Raw genomic sequence first — 13,192 nt, 5'->3', positions numbered from 1 at the left:
CAGCCTCCGTGGCGCAATTGGCTAGCGCGTTCGGCTGTTAAGCGAAGGTTGTGGTTCGAGCCCACCCGGGGGCGTAAAGTAGTTATTATTTATACTCTGGAATATTCAATGCATATTGTTTATACCCAATAGTATTTGATGATTATATTATTCATCAATATGTAGTTTACACGAGCCCGGACATTTCTTTAAATTCGAGCACATATTATTTACTACAGTATTGTATATTGGATCGAGAACATATTATTCACAACAATGTTGTACATTGGTTCCAACACAAACATGCACTGGATAAAACCCGTGGTTTGTTGGTCTAGGGTTATGATTTCGGCTTAGATATTAAACGTAAGTGGCAAATCATGTGTAAAATGTGTTTATTGAGTAGAACCCGTGGCATGTTGTACATTGGATGCAACACAAATACGCAGTGGGTACAACCCGTGGCTCGTTGGTCTAGGGGTATCATTCCCGCTTCGGGTGCGGGAGGTCCCGGGTTCAAATCCCGGACGAGCCCTGACATTTCTTTAAATTCGAGTGCCTATTATTTACTACAATGTTGTACATTGGATCCAACACAAACACGCACTGGGTATTACCCGTGGCTCGTTGGTATAGAGGTTTATTGAGTAGACCGCGTGGCCCGCTGGTCTTGGGGTATGATTTCCGCTTAGGGTGCGGGAGGTCCCGGATTTCTTTAAATTCAAGTACATATTATTTACTACAATTTTGTATATTGGATCGAAAATATATTATTCACTACAATGTTGTACAGTGTATCCAACACAAACACGCACTGGGTGAAACCGGCGGCTCGTTGGTCTACATATTATTTACTACAATAATGTATATTGGATCGATATACATTTATACATATATTATTTACTACAATGTTGTACATTGGATGCAGCACAAATACGCACTGGACAGAACCCGTGGCTAGTTGGTCTAAGGGTATGATTTTGGCTTAGATAATAAATATAAGTGGCAAATCATATGTAAAATGTGTTTATTGAGTATACCGCGTGGCTTGTTGGTCTAGGGATATGATTTCCGCTTAGGGTGCGGGAGGTTTCGGGTTCAAATCCCGGACGAGCCCGGACATTTCTTTAAATACGAGCGCATATTATTTACTACAATAATATATATTGGATCGAGAATATGTTATTTACTATAATGTTGTACATTGGATGCAACACAAACACGCACTGGATAGAACCCGTGGCTAGTTGGTCTAGAGGTATGATTTTGGCTTAGATAATAAACGTAAGTGGCAACTCATGTGTAAAATGTCTTTATTGAGTATACCGCGTGGCGCGTTGGTCTAGGGGTATGATTTCCGCTTAGGGTGCGGGAGGTCCCGGTTTCAAATCCCGGACGAGCCCGTACTTTTTTTTAAATTCGGGCACATATTATTTACTACGATGTTTAACATTGGATGCAACACAAACACGCACTGGGTAGAACATGTGGTTCGTTGGTCTAAGGGTATCATTTCCGCTTTGGGAAAAAATTTTGGGGTCCCGGGTTCAAATCCTGGACGAGCGCGGGCATTTCTTTCAATTCGAGCGCATATTATTTACTACAATGTTGTACATTGGATGCAACATGGGTTACAGATTAGTGTAGATATAAGTTCCATGTTAGAATAAGCAATGTTTTAGGATAAGTAATTATTAAATGTAAATATAGGTTAGTTAATTAAGTAACAAACAAACGCCTTCTCATTAGTAATATTTAAAGTAACTAGTCTCTTACAGGATCGCGACGTCACGGTAAGGTTGTAGAAAGACCGCGAATGTACAAACAATAATAATAAATTAGAAATTAAATTGGTTGGTCTAGGGGGGGTCCCGGGTTCAAATCCTGGACGAGCGCGGACATTTCTTTCAATTCAAAAGCATATTCTTTATTACAAGGGGGTACAGCGTTTCAGAAGCTGTCACTCAAACCGAAAGTAGACTTTGTATAGTTTGTATAGTTTATAGGAGTGATGTAAATGTTAACTATTTGTGTGTGAAGTGAATCGGGCCTGATGTATGGATAGGTATTGGGCACTGGTTGCGCCGTGGGTTACAGATTAGTGTAGTTTATTGGGTATAAGAATAATTGTTGTTTATACCCATTATTGTTCAATAATTATAATTATTGTTCATGCTATATATAATTTACTCCTTCTATTCTATTATCAAGAAGCGATAAGAGCTTCCGTGGCGCAATTGGCTAGCGCGTTCGGCTGTTAACCGAAAGGTTGGTGGTTCGAGCCCACCCGGTGGCGTAAATTAGTTATTATTTATACTCTGGAATATTCAATGCATATTGTTTATACCCAATAGTATTTCATGATTATATTATTCATCATATATATAGTTTACACGAGCCCGGACATTTCTTTAAATTCGAGCACATATTATTTACTACAGTATTGTATATTGGATCGAGAACATATTATTTACAACAATGTTGTACATTGGTTCCAACACAAACATACACTGGATAAAACCCGTGGCTTGTTGGTCTAGGGTTATAATTTCGGCTTACATATTAAACGTAAGTGGCAAATCATGTGTAAAATGTGTTTATTGAGTAGAACCCGTAACATGTTGTACATTGGATGCAACACAAATACGCAGTGGGTACAACTCGTGGCTCGTTGGTGTAGGGGTATTATTCCAGCTTTGGGTGCGGGAGGTCCCGGGTTCAAATCCCGGGTGAGCCCTGACATTTCTTTGAATTCGAGTGCCTATTATTTACTACAATGTTGTACATTGGATCCAACACAAACACGCACTGGATAGAACCCGTGGCTAGTTGGTCTAGGGGTATGATTTTGGCTTAGATAATAAATGTAAGTGGCAAATCATGTGTAAAATGTGTTTATTGACTATACCGCGTGGCTCGTTGGTCTAGGGATATGATTTCCGCTTAGGGCGCGGGAGATTTCGGGTTCAAATCCCGGACGAGCCCGGACATTTCTTTAAATACGAGCGCATATTATTTACTACAATAATGTATATTGGATCGAGAATATGTTATTTACTATAATGTTGTACATTGGATGCAACACAAACACGCACTGGATAGAACCCGTGGCTAGTTGGTCTAGGGGTATGATTTTGGTTTAGATAATAAATGTAAGTGACAAATCATGTGTAAAATGTGTTTATTGACTATACCGCGTGGCTCGTTGGTCCAGGGGTATCATTTCCGCTTAGGGTGCGGGAGGTCCCGGGTTCAAATCCCGGACGAGCCCGGACTTTTCTTTAAATTCGGGCACATATTATTTACTACAATGTTGAACATTGGATGCAACACAAACACGCACTGGGTAGAACATGTGGTTTGTTGGTCTAGGGATATTATTCTGGACGAGCGCAGGCATTTCTTTCAATTCGAGCGCATATTATTTATTACATGAGGGTACAGCGTTTCAGAAGCTGTCCCTCAAACCGAAAGTAAATGTTAACTATTTGTGTGTGAAGTGAATCGGGCTCGATGTATGGACAGGTATTGGGCACTGGTTGCGCCGTGGGTTACAGATTAGTGTAGTTTAATGGGTACAAGAATAATTGTTGTTTATACCCATTATTGTTCAATAATTATAATTATTGTTTATGCTATATATAATTTACTCCTACTATTATCAAGAAGCGATAAGAGCCTCCGTGGCGCAATTGGCTAGCGCGTTCGGCTGTTAACCGAAAGGTTTGTGGTTCGAGCCCACCCGGGGGCGTAAAGTAGTTATTATTTATACTCTGGAATATTCAATGCATATTGTTTATACCCAATAGTATTTGATGATTATATTATTCATCATATATGTAGTTTACACGAGCCCGGACATTTCTTTAAATTCGAGCACATATTATTTACTACAGTATTGTATATTGGATCGAAAACATATTATTTACAACAATGTTGTACATTGGTTCCAACACAAACATGCACTGGATAAAACTCGTGACTTGTTGGTCTAGGGTTATGATTTCCGCTTAGATATTAAACGTAAGTGGCAAATCATGTGTAAAATGTGTTTATTAAGTAGAACGCGTGGCATGTTGTACATTGGATGCAACACAAATACGCAGTGTATGATTCCCGCTTTGAGCCCGAACATTTCTTTAAATTCGAGTACATAAACCCAAACATACACTGGATAAAACCCGTGGCTTGTTGGTCTAGGGTTATGATTTCGGCTTAGATATTAAACGTAAGTGGCAAATCATGTATAAAATGTGTTTATTGAGTAGAACCCGTGGCATGTTGTACATTGGATGCAACACAAATACGCAGTGGGTACAACCCGTGGCTCGTTGGTCTAAGGGTATAATTCCCGCTTCGGGTGCGGGAGGTCCGGGGTTTAATTCCCGAACGAGCCCTGACATTTCTTTAAATTCGAGTGCCTATTATTTACTACAATGTTGTACATTGGATCCAACACAAACACGCACTGGGTATAACCCGTGGCTCGTTGGTATAGAGTTTATTGAGTAGACCGCGTGGCTCGCTGGTCTTGGGGTATGATTTCCGCTTAGGGTGCGGGAGGTCCCGGATTTCTTTAAATTCGAGTACATATTATTTACTACAATATTGTATATTGGATCGAAAATATATTATTCACTACAATGTTGTACAGTGTATCCAACACAAACACGCACTGGGTGAAACCGGCGGCTCGTTGGTCTACATATTATTTACTACAATAATGTATATTGGATCGAGAACATATTATTTACAACAATGTTGTACATTGGATGCAACACAAACACGCACTGGATAGAACCCGTGGCTAGTTGGTCTAGGGGTATGATTTTGGCTTAGATAATAAATGTAAGTGGCAAATCATGTGTAAAATGTGTTTATTGACTATACCGCGTGGTTCGTTGGTCTAGGGGTATGATTTCCGCTTAAGGTGCCTGAGGTTTTGGGTTCAAAACCCGGACGAGCCCGGACATTTCTTTAAATACGAGCGCATATTATTTACTACAATAATGTATATTGGATCGAGAATATGTTATTTACTATAATGTTGTACATTGGATGCAACACAAACACGCACTGGATAGAACCCGTGGCTAGTTGGTCTAGAGGTATGATTTTGGCTTAGATAATAAACGTAAGTGGCAACTCATGTGTAAAATGTGTTTATTGAGTATACCGTGTGGCTCGTTGGTCTAGGGGTATGATTTCCGCTTAGGGTGCGGGAGGTCCCGGGTTCAAGTCCCGGACGAGCCCGGACTTTTCTTTAAATTCGGGCACATATTATTTACTACAATGTTGAACATTGGATGCAACACAAACACGCACTGGGTAGAACATGTGGTTTGTTGGTCTAGGGGTATTATTCTGGACGAGCGCGGGCATTTCTTTCAATTCGAGCGCATATTATTTATTACATGAGGGTACAGCGTTTCAGAAGCTGTCCCTCAAACCGAAAGTAAATGTTAACTATTTGTGTGTGAAGTGAATCGGGCTCGATGTATGGACAGGTATTGGGCACTGGTTGCGCCGTGGATTACAGATTAGTGTAGTTCAATGGGTACAAGAATAATTGTTGTTTATACCCATTATTGTTCAATAATTATAATTATTGTTTATGCTATATATAATTTACTCCTACTATTATCAAGAAGCGATAAGAGCCTCCGTGGCGCAATTGACTAGCGCGTTCGGCTGTTAACCGAAAGGTTGGTGGCTCGAGCCCACCCGGGGGCGTAAAGTAGTTATTATTTATACTCTGGAATATTCAATGCATATTGTTTATACCCAATAGTATTTGATGACTATATTATTCATTATATATGTAGTTTACACGAGCCCGGACATTTCTTTAAATTCGAGCACATATTATTTACTACAATATTGTATATTGGATCGAAAATATATTATTCACTACAATGTTGTACAGTGTATCCAACACAAACACGCACTGGGTGAAACCGGCGGCTCGTTGGTCTACATATTATTTACTACAATAATGTATATTGGATCGAGAACATATTATTTACTACAATGTTGTACATTGGATGCAACACAAACACGCACTGGATAGAACCCGTGGCTAGTTGGTCTAGGGGTATGATTTTGGCTTAGATAATTAATGTAAGTGGCAAATCATGTGTAAAATGTGTTTATTGACTGTACCGCGTGGTTCGTTGGACTAGGGGTATGATTTCCGCTTAGGGCGCGGGAGGTTTCGGGTTCAAATCCCTGACGAGCCCGGACATTTCTTTAAATACGAGCGCATATTATTTACTACGATAATGTATGTTGGATCGAGAATATGTTATTTACTATAATGTTGTACATTGGATGCAACACAAACACGCACTGGATAGAACCCGTGGCTAGTTGGTCTAGAGCATAGGTTCCCAAACTTGTTTGTGCCGTGGACCCCTTGCGATATTTTTCGTTTTGTCATGGACCCCCTATATTATGGTTTATCCGGGACAGTTCCGGGTTTCCATCTTTTGATCCGGGTTTTTTCAAAATCATTATTTGTCCCGGATTATTGAAAAGTATAGGTTTAAATCTTAATTAAAATTCTCTTAATTAAAATTTCTTTTTTCTTAATTAAAATTAAATTACAACTACTTATCAAATTAATTATGTGAATCTATGTATTTTTTCTCTCTTGTAAAACGCTATGAATGAGAAAATTGCTGAATACAAAATTCCAAAGACGAATTTGATTTCATGAAATTAAAAAAAAAGAAAACAAGCAAGCCAAATGTAATTTTTTCAAGTTAATCATGAAGAAAATTGAACAGGGTTTTATAGAAATCTCAAATGCAAAAAAACGTATAGATTAAAAAATATAAGATATAATATAAAAGCATGGTAAAAGATGATTGTTGCATATAATCGAGTTAAAAATCTTACTAAAAGTCCGCAATTGTAATTTGAAAAAAATATTTGTGAACAAACTGTTTTTTATTGTATTTTTAAATGGTATCTTTTAACTGCGTAACATATATTTGTTATTTGTGATACTAGTAACTGATCGTCCTATGCTCAACTTAATATATCGAGCAAGAAAATGAATTTAAAATGGACTTCGCTGAGATAAATATATTAATGAGATTAGTTTCAAAACTTAAGTAATAAATAGCGGCTTTATAATTATTTTTAATACATTATCAAATTGATCATATGTTATTTTCGAAAATACACTTCACTAACTTAGACTTTTTTAAATTAAGCAAATTTGATTTTTAATTCCCCGTAGGGTAAGTTATACTAATTGCAGAAAAATCGAAAATGAACATTTTTATATATAGTATAATAATTTTTGCGAAGACAGGTCTAGTGGTTTCAGAGATCGAGTGAAAAAACTAAAAAAAATGTCATTTGACAATCAAAAATGATCATTAGACAAATGCATATCAAATTATCAGTTATTTTATAGAGGTTTTAATAAGTATGAATTTTGTTGGCATTTTTGTGGGTTCCGTATCAATGTTGATCCGTTAGACTGGGATGCGGTGCTTACGCGCTACTATATTTTTATACATATAAAAAAATTTCGAAATATAAAAAATAAATCAAATTTTTCAAAAAAGTCAAATTTTTTCAGAAATTTTAAAATTCTCAGAAATTTCTTTTTCAATGTTTTCAAAAAAATTTAAATATTTTTTAAAAAATTTAATTCACGGTACGGGAAGTTTCAGCAATTTGTCTTAAGGCACCATGCCATACAACCAGTTACAACATTAATCCACGTGGAACAATTGACGGTAGAACTGCTATAATAATCAGAAACATCATTAAGCACTACCAAACCTATAACATTTGTCAGTAAACATTTCATAAAAGCAACTTTCTTCAATAACCAATCCAGAAATAAACTACATCTGTAATTTACTGTCCACCAAAGCACAAAATTACCTGTGTAATTTAAATATCTAAAAGTTAGTTCAAAACACTTGAATCCAAATTCGTTGCTGAAGGGACTAAAATTCAAATAAAATTTTGTTTATCGAATCCAAATAAGTGGTATCTATATCATACTTCGTTAAATTGCCATTTAAACCTCTACATTTGGTATTTACAAATTCTAAGGGCAAAAATCTTACCAAAATTAAGCTTTTCAACAGCCAGCGTATAGTTTAACCACAACTCGAATGCCTACATGCTACAACTTACACACTTAATATAAATATGTAATGTTTTTCTTCCACTTTTTGAATCAGTTCTAAATATTGCCAACTATATTAAAGGACTTGTTGTAAATCTATATATTATATTATCTGTATACTATATTAAACGTATATAAATAGATTTTATCATGGTGTGTCGTAATCCACTGCTGTGGACCCCCATTTTCATTTCGTGGACCCCCAAATTTTGTTTTTGCCGCCGTGGACCCCTTGAAAGTTGCCATGGACCCCTGGGGGTCCATATGGACCACTTTGGGAATCACTGGTCTAGAGGTATGATTTTGGCTTAGATAAAAAACGTAAGTGGCAACTCATGTGTAAAATGTGTTTATTGAGTATACCGCGTGGCTCGTTGGTCTAGGGGTATGATTTCCGCTTAGGGTGCGGGAGGTCCCGGGTTCAAATCCCGGACGAGCCCGGACTTTTCTTTAAATTCGGGCACATATTATTTACTACAATGTTGAACATTGGATGCAACACAAACATGCACTGGGTAGAACATGTGGTTCGTTTGTCTAGGGGTATGATTCTGGACGAGCGCGGGCATTTCTTTCAATTCGAGCGCATATTATTTATTACATGAGGGTACAGCGTTTCAGAAGCTGTCCCTCAAACCGAAAGTAAATGTTAACTATTTGTGTGTGAAGTGAATCGGGCTCGATGTATGGACAGGTATTGGGCACTGGTTGCGCCGTGGGTTACAGATTAGTATAGTTTCATGGGTACAAGAATAATTGTTGTTTATACCCATTATTGTTCAATAATTATAATTATTGTTTATGCTATATATAATTTACTCCTACTATTATCAAGAAGCGATAAGAGCCTCCGTGGCGCAATTGGCTAGCGCGTTTGGCTGTTAACCGAAAGGTTGGTGGTTCGATCCCACCCGGGGGCGTAAAGTAGTTATTATTTATACTCTGGAATATTCAATGCATATTGTTTATACCCAATAGTATTTGATGATTATATTATTCATCATATATGTAGTTTACACGAGCCCGGACATTTCTTTAAATTCGAGCACATATTATTTACTACAGTATTGTATATTGGATCGAGAACATATTATTTACAACAATGTTGTACATTGGTTCCAACACAAACATGCACTGGATAAAACTCGTGACTTGTTGGTCTAGGGTTATGATTTCCGCTTAGATATTAAACGTAAGTGGCAAATCATGTGTAAAATGTGTTTATTGAATAGAACGCGTGGCATGTTGTACATTGGATGCAACACAAATACGCAGTGTATGATTCGCGCTTTGAGCCCGAACATTTCTTTAAATTCGAGTACATAAACCCAAACATACACTGGATAAAACCCGTGGCTAGTTGGTCTAGAGGTATGATTTTGGCTTAGATAATAAACGTAAGTGGCAACTCATGTGTAAAATGTGTTTATTGAGTATACCGCGTGGCTCGTTGGTCTAGGGGTATCATTTCCGCTTAGGGTGCGGAAGGTCCCGGGTTCAAATCCCGGACGAGCCCGGACTTTTCTTTAAATTCGGGCACATATTATTTACTACAATGTTGAACATTGGATGCAACACAAACACGCACTGGGTAGAACATGTGGTTTGTTGGTCTAGGGGTATTATTCTGGACGAGCGCAGGCATTTCTTTCAATTCGAGCGCATATTATTTATTACATGAGGGTACAGCGTTTCAGAAGCTGTCCCTCAAACCGAAAGTAAATGTTAACTATTTGTGTGTGAAGTGAATCGGGCTCGATGTATGGACAGGTATTGGGCACTGGTTGCGCCGTGGGTTACAGATTAGTATAGTTTCATGGGTACAAGAATAATTGTTGTTTATACCCATTATTGTTCAATAATTATAATTATTGTTTATGCTATATATAATTTACTCCTACTATTATCAAGAAGCGATAAGAGCCTCCGTGGCGCAATTGGCTAGCGCGTTCGGCTGTTAACCGAAAGGTTGGTGGTTCGAGCCCACCCGGGGGCGTAAAGTAGTTATTATTTATACTCTGGAATATTCAATGCATATTGTTTATACCCAATAGTATTTGATGATTATATTATTCATCATATATGTAGTTTACACAAGCCCGGACATTTCTTTAAATTCGAGCACATATTATTTACTACAGTATTGTATATTGGATCGAGAACATATTATTTACAACAATGTTGTACATTGGTTCCAACACAAACATGCACTGGATAAAACTCGTGACTTGTTGGTCTAGGGTTATGATTTCCGCTTAGATATTAAACGTAAGTGGCAAATCATGTGTAAAATGTGTTTATTGAATAGAACGCGTGGCATGTTGTACATTGGATGCAACACAAATACGCAGTGTATGATTCTTGCTTTCAGCCCGAACATTTCTTTAAATTCGAGTACATAAACCCAAACATACACTGGATAAAACCCGTGGCTTGTTGGTCTAGGGTTATGATTTCGGCTTAGATATTAAACGTAAGTGGCAAATCATGTATAAAATGTGTTTATTGAGTAGAACCCGTGGCATGTTGTACATTGGATGCAACACAAATACGCAGTGGGTACAACCCGTGGCTCGTTGGTCTAGAGGTTTGATTCCCGCTTCGGGTGCGGGAGGTCCGGGGTTTAAATCCCGAACGAGCCCTGACATTTCTTTAAATTCGAGTGCCTATTATTTACTACAATGTTGTACATTGGATCCAACACAAACACGCACTGGGTATAACCCGTGGCTCGTTGGTATAGAGTTTATTGAGTAGACCGCGTGGCTCGCTGGTCTTGGGGTATGATTTCCGCTTAGGGTGCGGGAGGTCCCGGATTTCTTTAAATTCGAGTACATATTATTTACTACAATATTGTATATTGGATCGAAAATATATTATTTACTACAATGTTGTACAGTGTATCCAACACAAACACGCACTGGGTGAAACCGGCGGCTCGTTGGTCTACATATTATTTACTACAATAATGTATATTGGATCGAGAACATATTATTTACAACAATGTTGTACATTGGATGCAACACAAACACGCACTGGATAGAACCCGTGACTAGCTGGTCTAGGGGTATGATTTTGGCTTAGATAATAAATGTAAGTGGCAAATCATGTGTAAAATGTGTTTATTGACTATACCGCGTTGCTCGTTGGTCTAGAGGGGTATGATTTCCGCTTAGGGTGCCTGAGGTTTCGGGTTCAAATCCCGGACGAGCCCGGACATTTCTTTAAATACGAGCGCATATTATTTACTACAATAATGTATATTGGATCGAGAATGTGTTATTTACTATAATGTTGTACATTGGATGCAACACAAACACGCACTGGATAGAAGCCGTGGCTAGTTGGTCTAGAGGTATGATTTCGGCTTAGATAATAAACGTAAGCGGCAACTCATGTGTAAAATGTGTTTATTGAGTATACCGCGTGGTTCGTTGGTCTAGGGGTATGATTAGGGTGCGGGAGGTCCCGGGTTCAAATCCCGGATGACCCTGGACTTTTCTTTAAATTCGGGCACATATTATTTACTACAATGTTGAACATTGGATGCAACACAAACATGCACTGGGTAGAACATGTGGTTCGTTTGTCTAGGGGTATGATTCTGGACGAGCGCGGGCATTTCTTTCAATTCGAGCGCATATTATTTATTACATGAGGGTACAGCGTTTCAGAAGCTGTCCCTCAAATCGAAAGTAAATGTTAACTATTTGTGTGTGAAGTGAATCGGGCTCGATGTATGGACAGGTATTGGGCACTGGTTGCGCCGTAGATTACAGATTAGTGTAGTTCAATGGGTACAAGAATAATTGTTGTTTATACCCATTATTGTTCAATAATTATAATTATTGTTTATGCTATATATAATTTACTCCTACTATTATCAAGAAGCGATAAGAGCAATTGGCTAGCGCGTTCGGCTGTTAACCGAAAGGTTGGTGGCTCGAGCCCACCCGGGGGCGTAAAGTAGTTATTATTTATACTCTGGAATATTCAATGCATATTGTTTATACCCAATAGTATTTGATGATTATATTATTCATCATATATGTAGTTTACACGAGCCCGGACATTTCTTTAAATTCGAGCACACATTATTACTACAATATGTATATTGGATCGAAAAATATTATTCACTACAATGTTGTACAGTGTATCCAACACAAAACACGCACTGGGTGAAACCGGCGGCTCGTTGGTCTACATATTATTTACTACAATAATGTATATTGGATCGAGAACATATTATTTACTACAATGTTGTACATTGAATGCAACACAAACACGCACTGGATAGAACCCGTGGCTAGTTGGTCTAAGGGTATGATTTTGGCTTAGATAATAAATGTAAGTGGCAAATCATGTGTAAAATGTGTTTATTGACTACACCGCGTGGCTCGTTGGACTAGGGGTATGATTTCCGTTCGGGGCGCGGGAGGTTTCGGGTTCAAATCCCGGACGAGCCCGGACATTTCTTTAAATACGAGCGCATATTATTTACTACAATAATGTATATTGGATCGAGAATATGTTATTTACTATAATGTTGTTGTACATTGGATGCAACACAAACACGCACTGGATAGAACCCGTGGGTAGTTGGTCTAGAGGTATGATTTTGGCTTAGATAATAAACGTAAGTGGCAACTCATGTGTAAAATGTGTTATTGAGTATACCGCGTGGCTCGTTGGTCTAGGGGTATGATTTCCGCTTAGGGTGCGGGAGGTCCGGGTACAAATCCCGGACGAGCCCGGACTTTTCTTTAAATTCGGGCACATATTATTTACTACAATGTTGAACATTGGATGCAACACAAACACGCACTGGGTAGAACATTTGGTTCGTTGGTCTAGGGGTATGATTTGGACGAGCGCGGGCATTTCTTTCAATTGAGCGCATATTATTTATTACATGAGGGTACAGCGTTTCAGAAGCTGTCCCTCAAACCGAAAGTAAATGTTACTATTTGTGTGTGTGTGAAGTGAATCGGGCTCGATGTATGGACAGGTATTGGGCACTGGTTGCGCCGTGGGTTACAGATTAGTGTAGTTTAATGG

General features: G+C 38.3%; 14 non-coding genes across 14 annotated transcripts; all 14 read left to right on the top strand.

Moving 5' to 3' along the window:
* The first annotated feature begins 442 nt into the window (after positions 1–442).
* On the top strand, positions 443–514 carry Trnap-cgg. Its single transcript has one exon. It is a non-coding gene; the product is annotated as a tRNA-Pro (tRNA).
* Positions 515–1,024: 510 nt separating this feature from the next.
* On the top strand, positions 1,025–1,096 carry Trnap-agg. Its single transcript has one exon. It is a non-coding gene; the product is annotated as a tRNA-Pro (tRNA).
* Positions 1,097–1,310: 214 nt separating this feature from the next.
* On the top strand, positions 1,311–1,382 carry Trnap-agg. Its single transcript has one exon. It is a non-coding gene; the product is annotated as a tRNA-Pro (tRNA).
* An 819-nt stretch (positions 1,383–2,201) lies between these two features.
* Positions 2,202–2,275, top strand: Trnan-guu. The gene has a single exon. It is a non-coding gene; the product is annotated as a tRNA-Asn (tRNA).
* A 369-nt stretch (positions 2,276–2,644) lies between these two features.
* Positions 2,645–2,716, top strand: Trnap-ugg. Its single transcript has one exon. It is a non-coding gene; the product is annotated as a tRNA-Pro (tRNA).
* Positions 2,717–2,892: 176 nt separating this feature from the next.
* Positions 2,893–2,964, top strand: Trnap-agg. The gene has a single exon. It is a non-coding gene; the product is annotated as a tRNA-Pro (tRNA).
* Positions 2,965–3,178: 214 nt separating this feature from the next.
* On the top strand, positions 3,179–3,250 carry Trnap-agg. Its single transcript has one exon. It is a non-coding gene; the product is annotated as a tRNA-Pro (tRNA).
* A 406-nt stretch (positions 3,251–3,656) lies between these two features.
* Positions 3,657–3,730, top strand: Trnan-guu. Its single transcript has one exon. It is a non-coding gene; the product is annotated as a tRNA-Asn (tRNA).
* A 1,430-nt stretch (positions 3,731–5,160) lies between these two features.
* Positions 5,161–5,232, top strand: Trnap-agg. The gene has a single exon. It is a non-coding gene; the product is annotated as a tRNA-Pro (tRNA).
* Positions 5,233–8,502: 3,270 nt separating this feature from the next.
* Positions 8,503–8,574, top strand: Trnap-agg. Its single transcript has one exon. It is a non-coding gene; the product is annotated as a tRNA-Pro (tRNA).
* Positions 8,575–8,980: 406 nt separating this feature from the next.
* Trnan-guu lies at positions 8,981–9,054 on the top strand. The gene has a single exon. It is a non-coding gene; the product is annotated as a tRNA-Asn (tRNA).
* A 524-nt stretch (positions 9,055–9,578) lies between these two features.
* Positions 9,579–9,650, top strand: Trnap-agg. Its single transcript has one exon. It is a non-coding gene; the product is annotated as a tRNA-Pro (tRNA).
* Positions 9,651–10,056: 406 nt separating this feature from the next.
* On the top strand, positions 10,057–10,130 carry Trnan-guu. The gene has a single exon. It is a non-coding gene; the product is annotated as a tRNA-Asn (tRNA).
* Positions 10,131–12,816: 2,686 nt separating this feature from the next.
* On the top strand, positions 12,817–12,887 carry Trnap-agg. Its single transcript has one exon. It is a non-coding gene; the product is annotated as a tRNA-Pro (tRNA).
* Positions 12,888–13,192: the final 305 nt, after the last annotated feature.

This window comes from Ctenocephalides felis, unplaced genomic scaffold, assembly GCF_003426905.1.
Source record: "Ctenocephalides felis isolate EL2017-DRISC unplaced genomic scaffold, ASM342690v1 CF-g0.4_SCAFFOLD_01662, whole genome shotgun sequence".
NCBI lineage: Eukaryota > Metazoa > Arthropoda > Insecta > Siphonaptera > Pulicidae > Ctenocephalides > Ctenocephalides felis.
Note: the sequence above shows the minus strand (reverse complement) of the source record. Positions and strands in the feature narration are given on the sequence as shown.